Raw genomic sequence first — 12,032 nt, forward strand, 5'->3', positions numbered from 1 at the left:
GGGAATGCAGAAGGTTTGGGGGATGTTGGATTCATGCAGCTACAGAAGCAGTTACACCTTTTCTCATAGAAGGGCAGACTTCAAAATTTGTTTATTTATTTGTATGTTTACTTATTTTTGTTTTGTTAGACTTTATGCCTGGGAATGGAGAGGAATAGGATACATATCCTGCTTCTTTTCTATGACCACATTTCTGAAATCAGAGTGGGATACCAACGGGTACTCAGGCCATAATTACTAACTAATACATTCAGACAAGTGAGAATACCTCATAATGATGGAAATAATTTTGGAGCCTATTTATTTGAAGGAAAGTGAGAAGGAAAAAGAAACCAGCCTTTTGGCTGTTTATAAGCCAAATAAAATGTGAAGTAAATTGTTAGAGTGTAGCACTGTAGACACAGGCTCACATCATTAAATGACTTGCTCATTGCTAGCTTGCAAGGATCCAGAAACCAGCACTAAGTCAAGTGTGCCTTTTTGCAGTGATACCACAGCTGAAGTCTTCAGACTCCAGACTGTCATTGTCACAGGGCCACAGATTCTGACTGTCCAGCTCCTGGAGGAAGCATAAAGTTATCTTTCTATATTGTTATTTCTCTTCTGATTTATGCCTTTTTCTTTTAAACACTGACTTCACAGCTGGGGTTGTAAGATTTGATTTGAAACAGTGTTAGGCATAAAATCCATAGAAATGGGAAGGTCTAGCTTATATTTCCTTTTCCTTGAAATGAAACAAATCACACTCTTTATGTATAATGATAAATTCTGTGAAAACAGCAAAGGACCTAGAGCTATTAATTTGTCTTTTAAAATATTTATGGTGTTTTAGGATGAAAAAGTATATTTGGATATATATTTTTTTAAGCAGCTCTGTTTTCCAGGTGATCAAAAAAAGCAACACAGTTAAGCATACATACACACACACACACACACACACACACACACACACACACACACACACACAGATGTATCAGAAAATTCTCCACCCTTCTCAAGCAATTGACTGCAATCTATCAAACAATTCAGGTGGAATTTAGGGGCTGTTGAAATGTTCTATTTTTTAACTGAAATAAGTCATACGTTTTCCTTTCCTCAGATTATGACCATGGAGAACCAAGGTCTCTGGATAAGAAGATGAAGCCTTTATTAGAAAGGTCCCTTTCAGAGGGTCTTTTGCGGGACCATTCTCACCATGCAAAACTCTGGATGAAAATCAACTAAGTAACTTCAGAAAAGGGAATCTTTCAGGTTGCTGGAGAGTTTCCTTCCTCATTGTATAAATAACATTACCCCTGCGAATATATGTTTGTTGCAGAAAGGTAGGTGTGCATGTGTGTGTGTGTGTGTGTGTGTGTGTGTGTGTGTGTGTGTGTGTGTGTTTGCAGCTGGTGGGGAAAAGGCTGCACTCATGGCATTGTCTTTCCCAACTAATACTCACCTGTGAAAAAATAAACCTTGACCTGTATCTCGTACCAAACACAAAAATTAATTCAAATGGATAACAGACTTAAATGTGTAATCCAAAATGATCAAGCTTCTGTAAGAAGATATAGAAGAAAATGTTTGTGACTTTGGATTGGATAAAAAAATGAAATATTATGCCAAAAATCATGATACATTAAAGAGAATATTGATACATTTGAATCATTAAAATTAAAATCCTTTAAATAAATCCATTTCAAAGACACAGTAAACAAAATGAAAAGACAAAACCTAGACTGGGAAAAATTCTTGCAATATATATGTATATATACATATACAATAAAAATCTGTATCCAAAATATGTCAGAAAATCCAGGACTAATAATAAGAGAACAAGAAATCTTTTGTTTTTTTTAAAAGGGCAAGTTTAGATAGAGACTTCACCAAAGAAGACACATGATATTAAACTCACATAAAAAGGTACTCACATAATTCACTAGTCATTAGGTAAGTGCAAATGAAAACTGCAATGAGATGTATGTGTAAATCTATTTTAAAAAACTGACAAAACCAAGTCGAGAAATCAGAAGACTCATACATTTCTGTAGTTATGCAAAAGATATAACCACTTTGGAAACCAATTTGGTCATTTTAATATGGTTAAACATAATTTTACCTTTAGGCCCAGTAATCACACTAGTAGTATTTACCCAAAGAAATGAAAACTTATATTCATACAGGAATCTGTATGTGCATACCTAAAGCAGCTTTACTTGTAAGACCCCCAAATTGGAAAACAGTACAAATGTCCATCTACAGGTGAATAGACAGCTGCTGTCTTCCATACCATAGACACTTCACAACAATATGAACAACTTGGAACACACAAAACAACCGGAAAGAAGCTTAAATGTGATGTGCTAAGTGAAAAATGCAAGACTCAAATAGCTGCCTGATGTACAGTTCCATTTATATGACCTTCCCAAAAAAGTGAATCAGAAAATGACTCAGTGTTTGCCAGTGCCTGGGAATTGGAGGAGAGAACTACTGCAGGGAGGCGTCAGAGAACATGAGGAGTCAGAGAACTGTCCTACGTGTTGATTTTAAAAGGTTACAGAACGGTTGGTGTTGGTCAAAACTCATAGCACTGTACAAATGAAAAAAAGATATTTTTAATGTCTGTAAATTACACCTCAGAAAACCAGACTTAAAATAAATGAAGTCAAAATTAAGATATTTCCAGATAAAGAAAAAACATTGAAATAAATGACTGGTAACACACTTGTGTTATATTCAGGAAGGGAAAATGACACCTCAGATCTACAAGGAGGAATCCAAAGAACTGGAAATAGTGAGGGTGCATTGATACATTTTGTTTTCTTAATTTCTAAGACACATGACTTTATTTTGGGGTTTATACTACATCCATGCATAATACATAGGACTACAGTAATGTGGGAGGATAATCTGTGCTAACATGTGGGCACAAAGTTTCTATATTCTACTGGTAGTAAGTTAATATAAACTTGAAGATTGTGATGTGTTCAAGTGAATATTTTAATCAGGTGATTGACAACTAAGAAGAAAAGAAGGCAAAGAAGTATAACTAAGATGTCACTGGAAAAATTAAAATTGCATACTAAGCAACATCTGTTTAACACAAACGAAGGTGAAAGAAGAATGGGACGAAAAAAGATGAGGCAAATAAAAATTGTTGGCAAATGGCCTAAATCTAATCACATCAATAATCATATTAAACATGAATGCACTAAATACTGTAATCAAAAGGCAGACATTGTCAGTCTGAGTGAAAAACTTAAGGTCTGCCTATAAAAGATGTACTTTAAATTCAAAGGTACAAATTGGTTGGAAATAAAAGGATAGAATAAAGTATGTCATATAAACAGAAGCATAGGAGGGCTTAAATGGCTGTTATCAGACAAACTAAACATTATTATAAAGAATATTTCCAGATACAAAGAGGGGCATTTTATCACTATAAAAGTTTCAATACAGAGGCGGGAGCCAAGATGGCGGCGTGAGTAGAGCAGTGGAAATCTCCTCCCAAAAACACATAGAGCTATGAAAATATAACAAAGAAAAATCTTCCTAAAATAGAGACCACAGGACACAGGACAACATCCAGACCACATCCACACCTGCAAGAACCCAGCGCCTTGTGAAGGGGGTAAGATACAAGCCCCAGCCCGGCGGGACCCGAGCGCCCCTCCCCCCGGCTCCCGGCGGGTGGAGAGAAACCGGAGCAGTTTTTTTTTTTGGCGAGCGCTTTTTGGAAGCCTTAGAGGGACGGGCCCCCGTTGCTGGGGAGGCGGGGTGGCGGGACCGGTGAGGAGGTGCCTGGGAACGGCGCCGGAGGACAAAGAATATCCCGCGTTTCTCCCTGCGAGACCTGGGGGCGGGTGCCTGAGACCGGTGCCTGAGGACGGAGGAGGTCGCGCGTTTTTCCCCTTTTTTTTTTTTTCTCTTTTTGGCAAGCGCTTTTTGGAAGCCTTGAAGGGACGGGGACCCCAGTGCTAGGGAGGCACGGTGGCGGGACTGGTGAGCGGGTGGCTGGGACCGGCGCCTGAGGACAAAGAATATCCCCCGTTTTTCCCTGCGGGACCGGTGGGCGGGTGCCTGAGACCGGCACTTGAGGACAGAGGAAATCGCGCGTTTTTCCCCTTTTTTTTTTTCTCTTTTCTGCGAGTGCTTTTTGGAAGCCTAAAAGGGACAGGGACCCAGGTGCTAGGGAGGCAGGGTGGCGGGACTGGTGAGCGGGTGCCTGGGACCGGCACCTGAGGACAAAGAATATCCCGCATTTTTCCCTGTGGGACCGGTGGGTGGGTGCCTGAGACCAGCACCTGAGGACGGAAGAAATCGCGCGTTTTTCCCCTTTTTTTTCTCTCTTTTTGCCAAGTGCTTTTTGGAAGCCTTGAAGGGACAGGGACCCCGGTGCTAGGGAGGCAGGGCGGCGGGACTGGTGAGCGGGTGCGTGGGACCAGTGCCTGAGGACCAAGAATATTGAGCGTTCCTTCCCTGCGGGACCGGTGGGTGGGTGCTTTTTGGAAGCCTTGAAAGGACAGGGACCCTGGTGCTAGGGAGACAGGGCAGCAGGACCAGTGCGCGGGTGCCTGGGACCGGCACCTGAGGAAAAAAAAAAAAATCGCGTGTTTTTTCTTTTTTTTTTTCCTTTCTGTTCCCTCTCTCATTGTTGCTGTTGTTGTTTTGGTTTGGAGAGTGCTTTTTGGAAATCTTAAAGGGGCAGGACAGGTCACTTAGACCAGAAGCAGGGAATCTGGGGATCTCTGGGCACTCTAACCCCCTGGGCAGCAGGGAGCACAGAGGCCCCTTACGGAGATAAATAGTCTCCTGGCTGCTCCCCCTCTAACGGGGCTCCACCATTTTGGAGGAACAGCCCCAGCCAGGCCAAGCCCACAGCAACAGTGGAGATAAACCCCAAAGCAACTGGGCAGGAAGCAGAAGCCCTGTCTGCGCACAGCTGCCCAGCACAAGCCACTAGAGGTCGCTATTCTCCCAGGAAAAGGCTACAAACCAACAAGAAGGGAAGCTCTTCCAGCGGTCACTTGTACCAGCTCTGCAGACTATCTCTATCACCATGAAAAGGCAAAACTACAGGCAGACAAAGATCACAGAGACAACACCTGAGAAGGAGACAGACCTAACTAGTCCTCCTGAAAAAGAATTCAAAATAAAAATCATGAACATGCTGACAGAGATGCAGAAAAAAATGCAAGAGCAATGGGATGAGATGCAGAGAAAAATGCAAGAGCAGTGGGATGAGATGCAGAGAAAAATGCAAGAGCAGTGGGATGAAGTCCGGAAGGAGATCACAGATGTCAGGAAAGAGATCACAGAAGTGAAACAATCCCTGGAAGGATTTATAAGCAGAATGGATAAGATGCAAGAGGCCATTGAAGGAATAGAAGCCAGAGAACAGGAACGTATAGAAGCTGACATAGAGAGAGATAAAAGGATCTCCAGGAATGAAACAACACTAAGAGAAATATGTGACCAATACAAAAGGAAAAACATTCGTATTATAGGGATACCAGAAGAGGAAGAAAGAGGAAAAGGGATAGAAAGTGTCTTTGAAGAAATAATTGCTGAAAACTTCCCCAAACTGGGGGAGGAAATAATCGAACAGACCATGGAATTATACAGAACCCCCAACAGAAAGGATCCAAGGAGGACAACACCAAGACACATAATAATTAAAATGGCAAGGATCAAGGACAAGGAAAGAGTTTTAAAGGCAGCTAGAGAGAAAAAGGTCACCTATAAAGGAAAACCAATCAGGCTAACATCAGACTTCTCAACAGAAACCCTACAGGCCAGAAGAGAATGGCATGATATACTTAATGCAATGAAACAGAAGGGCCTTGAACCAAGGATACTGTATCCAGCACGACTATCATTTAAATATGATGGTGGGATCAAACAATTCCCAGACAAGCAAAAGCTGAGGGAATTTGCTTCCCACAAACCACCTCTACAGGGCATCCTACAGGGACTGCTCTAGATGGGAGCACCCCTAAAAAGAGCACAGAACAAAACACACAACATATGAAGAAGGGAGGAGGAGGAATAAGAAGGGAGAGAAGAAAAGACTCTCCAGACAGTGTATATAACAGCTCAATAAGCGAGCTAAGTTAGGCAGTAAGATACTAAAGAAGCTAACCTTGAACCTTTGGTAACCACGAATCTAAAGCCTGCAATGGCAATAAGTACATATCTTTCAATAGTCACCCTAAATGTAAATGGACTTAATGCACCAATCAAAAGACATAGAGTAATAGAATGGATAAAAAAGCAAGACCCATCTATATGCTGCTTACAAGAAACTCACCTTAAACCCAAAGATAAGCATAGACTAAAAGTCAAGGGATGGAAAAACATATTTCAGGCAAACAACAGTGAGAAGAAAGCAGGGGTTGCAGTACTAATATCAGACAAAATAGACTTCAAAACAAAGAAAGTAACAAGAGATAAAGAAGGCCACTACATAATGATAAAGGGCTTAGTCCAACAAGAGGATATAACCATTCTAAATATATATGCACCCAATACAGGAGCACCAGCATATGTGAAGCAAATACTAACAGAACTAAAGAGGGAAATAGACTGCAATGCATTCATTGTAGGAGACTTCAACACACCACTCACCCCAAAGGATAGATCCACCGGGAAGAAAATAAGTAAAGACACACAGGCACTGAACAACACACTAGAACAGATGGACCTAATAGACATTTATAGAACTTTACATCCAAAAGCAACAGGATATACATTCTTCTCAAGTGCACATGGAACATTCTCCAGAATAGACCACATACTAGCTCACAAAAAGAGCCTCAGTAAATTCCACAATATTGAAATTCTACCAACCAATTTTTCAGACCACAAAGGTATGAAAGTAGAAATAAATTCTACAAAGAAAACAAAAAGGCTCACAAACACATGGAGGCTTAACAACATGCTACTAAATAATCAATGGATCAATGAACAAATCAAAATAGAGATCAAGGAATATATAGAAACAAATGACAACAACAACACTAAGCCCCAACTTCTGTGGGATGCAGCGAAAGCAGTCTTAAGAGGAAAGTATATAGCAATCCAGGCACACTTGAAGAAGGAAGAACAATCCCAAATGAATAGTCTAACATCACAATTATTAAAACTAGAAAAAGAAGAACAAATGAGGCCTAAAGTCAGCAGAAGGAGGGACATAATAAAGATCAGAGAAGAAATAAACAAAATTGAGAAGAATAAAACAATAGCAAAAATTAACGAAACCAAGAGCTGGTTCTTTGAGAAAATAAACAAAATAGATAAGCCTCTAGTCCAACTTATTAAGAGAAAAAGAGAGTCAACACAAATCAACATAATCAGAAATGAGAATGGAAAAATCACGACAGACTCCACAGAAATACAAAGAATTATTAAAGACTACTATGAAAACCTATATGCCAACAAGCTGGAAAACCTAGAAGAAATGGACAACTTCCTAGAAAAATACAACCTCCCAAGACTGACCAAGGAAGAAACACAAAAGTTAAACAAACCAATTACAAGCAAAGAAATTGAAACAGTAATCAAAAAACTACCCAAGAACAAAACCCCGGGGCCGGACGGATTTACCTCGGAATTTTATCAGACACACAGAGAAGACATAATACCCATTCTCCTTAAAGTGTTCCACAAAATAGAAGAAGAGGGAATACTCCCAAACTCATTCTATGAAGCCAACATCACCCTAATACCAAAACCAGGCAAAGACCCCACCAAAAAAGAAAATTACAGACCAATATCCCTGATGAACGTAGATGCAAAAATACTCAATAAAATATTAGCAAACAGAATTCAACAGTATATTAAAAGGATCATACACCATGACCAAGTGGGGTTCATCCCAGGGATGCAAGGATGGTACAACATTCGAAAATCCATCAACATCATCCACCACATCAACAAAAAGAAAGACAAAAACCACATGATCATCTCCATAGATGCTGAAAAAGCATTTGACAAAATTCAACATCCATTCATGATAAAAACTCTCAGCAAAATGGGAATAGAGGGCAAGTACCTCAACATAATAAAGGCCATATATGATAAACCCACAGCCAGCATTATACTGAACAGCGAGAAGCTGAAAGCATTTCCACTGAGATCGGGAACCAGACAGGGATGCCCACTCTCCCCACTGTTATTTAACATAGTACTGGAGGTCCTAGCCACGGCAATCAGACAAAACAAAGAAATACAAGGAATCCAGATTGGTAAAGAAGAAGTTAAACTGTCACTATTTGCAGATGATATGATACTGTACATAAAAAACCCTAAAGACTCCACTCCAAAACTACTAGAACTGATATCGGAATACAGCAAAGTTGCAGGATACAAAATCAACACACAGAAATCTGTAGCTTTCCTATACACTAACAACGAATCAATAGAAAGAGAAATCAGGAAAACAATTCCATTCACCATTGCATCAAAAAGAATAAAATACCTAGGAATAAACCTAACCAAGGAAGTGAAAGACTTATACTCTGAAAACTACAAGTCACTCTTAAGAGAAATTAAAGGGGACACTAATAAATGGAAACTCATCCCATGCTCATGGCTAGGAAGAATTAATATCGTCAAAATGGCCATCCTGCCCAAAGCAATATACAAATTTGATGCAATCCCTCTCAAATTACCAGCAACATTCTTCAATGAATTGGAACAAATAATTCAAAAATTCATATGGAAACACCAAAGACCCCGAATAGCCAAAGCAATCCTGAAAAAGAAGAATAAAGTAGGGAGGATCTCACTCCCCAACTTCAAGCTCTACTACAAAGCCATAGTAATCAAGACAATTTGGTACTGGCACAAGAACAGAGCCACAGACCAGTGGAACAGATTAGAGACCCCAGAAATTAACCCAAACATATATGGTCAATTAATATTTGATAAAGGAGCCATGGACATACAATGGCAAAATGACAGTCTCTTCAACAGATGGTGCTGGCAAAACTGGACAGCTACATGTAGGAGAATGAAACTGGACCATTGTCTAACCCCATATACAAAGGTAAACTCAAAATGGATCAAAGACCTGAATGTAAGTCACGAAACCATTAAACTCTTGGAAAAAAACATAGGCAAAAACCTCTTAGACATAAACATGAGTGATCTCTTCTTGAACATATCTCCCCGGGCAAGGAAAACAACAGCAAAAATGAGCAAGTGGGACTACATTAAGCTGAAAAGCTTCTGTGCAGCGAAAGACACCATCAATAGAACAAAAAGGATCCCTACAGTATGGGAGAATATATTTGAAAATGACAGATCTGATAAAGGCTTGACGTCCAGAATATATAAAGAGCTCACACGCCTCAACAAACAAAAAACAAATAACCCAATTAAAAAATGGGCAGAGGAACTGAACAGACAGTTCTCCAAAAAAGAAATACAGATGGCCAAGAGACACATGAAAAGATGCTCCACATCGCTAATTATCAGAGATATGCAAATTAAAACTACAATGAGGTATCACCTCACACCAGTAAGGATAGCTGCCATCCAAAAGACAAACAACAACAAATGTTGGCGAGGCTGTGGAGAAAGGGGAACCCTCCTACACTGCTGGTGGGAATGTAAATTAGTTCAACCATTGTGGAAAGCAGTATGGAGGTGCATCAAAATGCTCAAAACAGACCTACCATTTGACCCAGGAATTCCACTCCTAGGAATTTACCCTAAGAACGCAGCAATCAAGTTTGAGAAAGACAGATGCACTCCTATGTTTATCGCAGCACTATTTACAATAGCCAAGAATTGGAAGCAACCTAAATGTCCATCTGTAGATGAATGGATAAAGAAGATGTGGTACATATACACAATGGAATACTACTCAGCCATAAGAAGTGGAAAAATCCAACCATTTGCAGCAACATGGATGGAGCTGGATAGTATTATGCTCAGTGAAATAAGCCAAGCGGAGAAAGAGAAATACCAAATGATTTCACTCATCTGAGGAGTATAGGAACAAAGGAAAAACTGAAGGAACAAAACAGCAGCAGAATTACAGAACCCAAAAATGGACTAACAGGTACCAAAGGGAAAGGAACTGGGGAGGATGGGTGGGCAGGGAGGGATAAGGGGGGGGAAGAGGAAGGGGGGTATTAAGATTAGCATGCATTGGGGGGTGGGAGAAAGGGGAGGGTGGGCTGCACAACACAGAGAGGACAAGTAGTGACTCTACAACATTTTGCTAAGCTGATGGACAGTAACCGTAATGTGGTTGTTAGGGGGGACCTGATATAGGGGAGAGCATAGTAAACATAGTATTCTTCAGGTAAGTGTAGATTAAAAATTTAAAAAAAAAAAAAGAAAGAAAGAAAGAAAAGGGGGATTACTCCTTAACAGGATAAAACTATTGGTAAATCAAAGATTAACGCATGCTTTAAATATCCTTAATGTTGATCACTTAAAGGGTGTCAGATGATCAGCTATGGAGGTACTCTTTTCTGATAATATTCCTTTCTCTTAATTAAAAAAAAAAAAAAAAAGCAGTTACTGTGTGCTGACCTCCAATGAGTTCTGCACAGTGGTATAGAGGGCATGTCAAAGTGTGGGCAAAGGGTCTGTTTGTTTCTACGCAGAAGATCAAGGCCTAGCTTGGATACCCAGAAAATGAACTAAGATACGATATGAGGAGGAGCTTCCGGCATCAGCACTCTCTGGAGGACTCGTGCCGGGGGATGATCATCAAAAAGCCTCCACAGGGATCCGGACGATGCTGCGGTTGTGGCTGCATCCAGCCCACCATCTCCTGGACTTGCCATAAGAAGGAGGAGGGAGATGTCTAGGCTGGCATGTGCATACAGTGAGACAACGAATTTGACTGGATCTGTACTGTTGGAACTCAACCAGGAGTTGGGAGGGGTGCAAGTTGTAGCACCCCAAAATCTCATGACTATAGACTATCTATGGTTAAAAGAACATATGGGATGTGAACAGATCCCAGAAATGGGCTGCTTTAATTTGTCTGATGGTTCAAGTACAGTTGGAAAATATCCATCATATCATAGATAAATTTTCACAAATGCCTAGGGTGCCTAAATGGTTTTCTTGGCTTCACTGAGATGGCTGGTAATTATAGATTTGCTTTGTTTATGTCACCGTATTCCTATTATGTCAATATGTGTGTGCAAATTAGTTAGTAGTTTAAAACCTATACATACTTAAGGTACTATACAAGAAGATATGTCAAAGAAATAATCAATCCTCCCAAGTTTCCTTCATATGCTACATCTATAGCTTTTCTTCTTCCTTCCTAATTACAAACTTTAAATAGAATTCGTGCCTCATATCGAATTTACCGAGTATCATAATTCCTCCAGGTGGTAAAGATACCTCGAGACAAGTGCTGGGCATAGAAGCCACAGGGCATAAATCTGCAAAGAAGTAATAAGCTAACCTTTGCAAACAATATGGCTTCTCTCTCACTTACCAACTTTACATTTCCCTGTATGGCCCCGGAAGATGACTGGTTAGCCAGAGACGGGTAAGATTCCTCAAGGGAGGAACAACCTAAGACAGGCACAGTCGCAGGGGGGCCATCAGGTGAGAATTTGGGGATCAACAGAGGTGAGGCTCAGAACCTCACCCCCCCTGCTTTGAGAGAAATCTTCTGCATCCGTGGATGTCTTGCTGCCCTTGTCTAGCCTGGATTAATACTTAGTCCATAGGCACACACCTGATCATCTGATCATCTACATTTGCCTTCTTACAGCACTAAACTATGTTTTCTACCTTTATCTTGCATCTACCTACCACTTCAGCATTTTATTAAAAATAAAAATAATAATAATAATAGGAGAAATGTGGGATCAACATATAAATCAAGTACAAAAATCAAATGAATATTCATATTTGACCTGATGGTTTATAGGTCATATTGCATGATCAAAACCGAAAGTTTCTGTGATGACTGCCCTTGTACTGTTCACCATGTAAGAATTTATTCACTCTGTAAGAATTCGTTCACCATGTAAGAACTTGTTCGTTATGCTTCAGAAGATTGGAGA

The 12,032-nt window shown here is 40.2% G+C and overlaps 1 pseudogene; it reads left to right on the plus strand.

Annotated features, from left to right (window-relative positions):
* Positions 1–4,340, plus strand: part of LOC108408315 (FYVE, RhoGEF and PH domain-containing protein 5-like) — a 78,440-nt pseudogene extending 74,100 nt beyond the window's left edge.
* Positions 4,341–12,032: the final 7,692 nt, after the last annotated feature.

The sequence above is a fragment of the Manis javanica genome, chromosome 10, assembly GCF_040802235.1.
Source record: "Manis javanica isolate MJ-LG chromosome 10, MJ_LKY, whole genome shotgun sequence".
Classification (NCBI taxonomy): domain Eukaryota; kingdom Metazoa; phylum Chordata; class Mammalia; order Pholidota; family Manidae; genus Manis; species Manis javanica.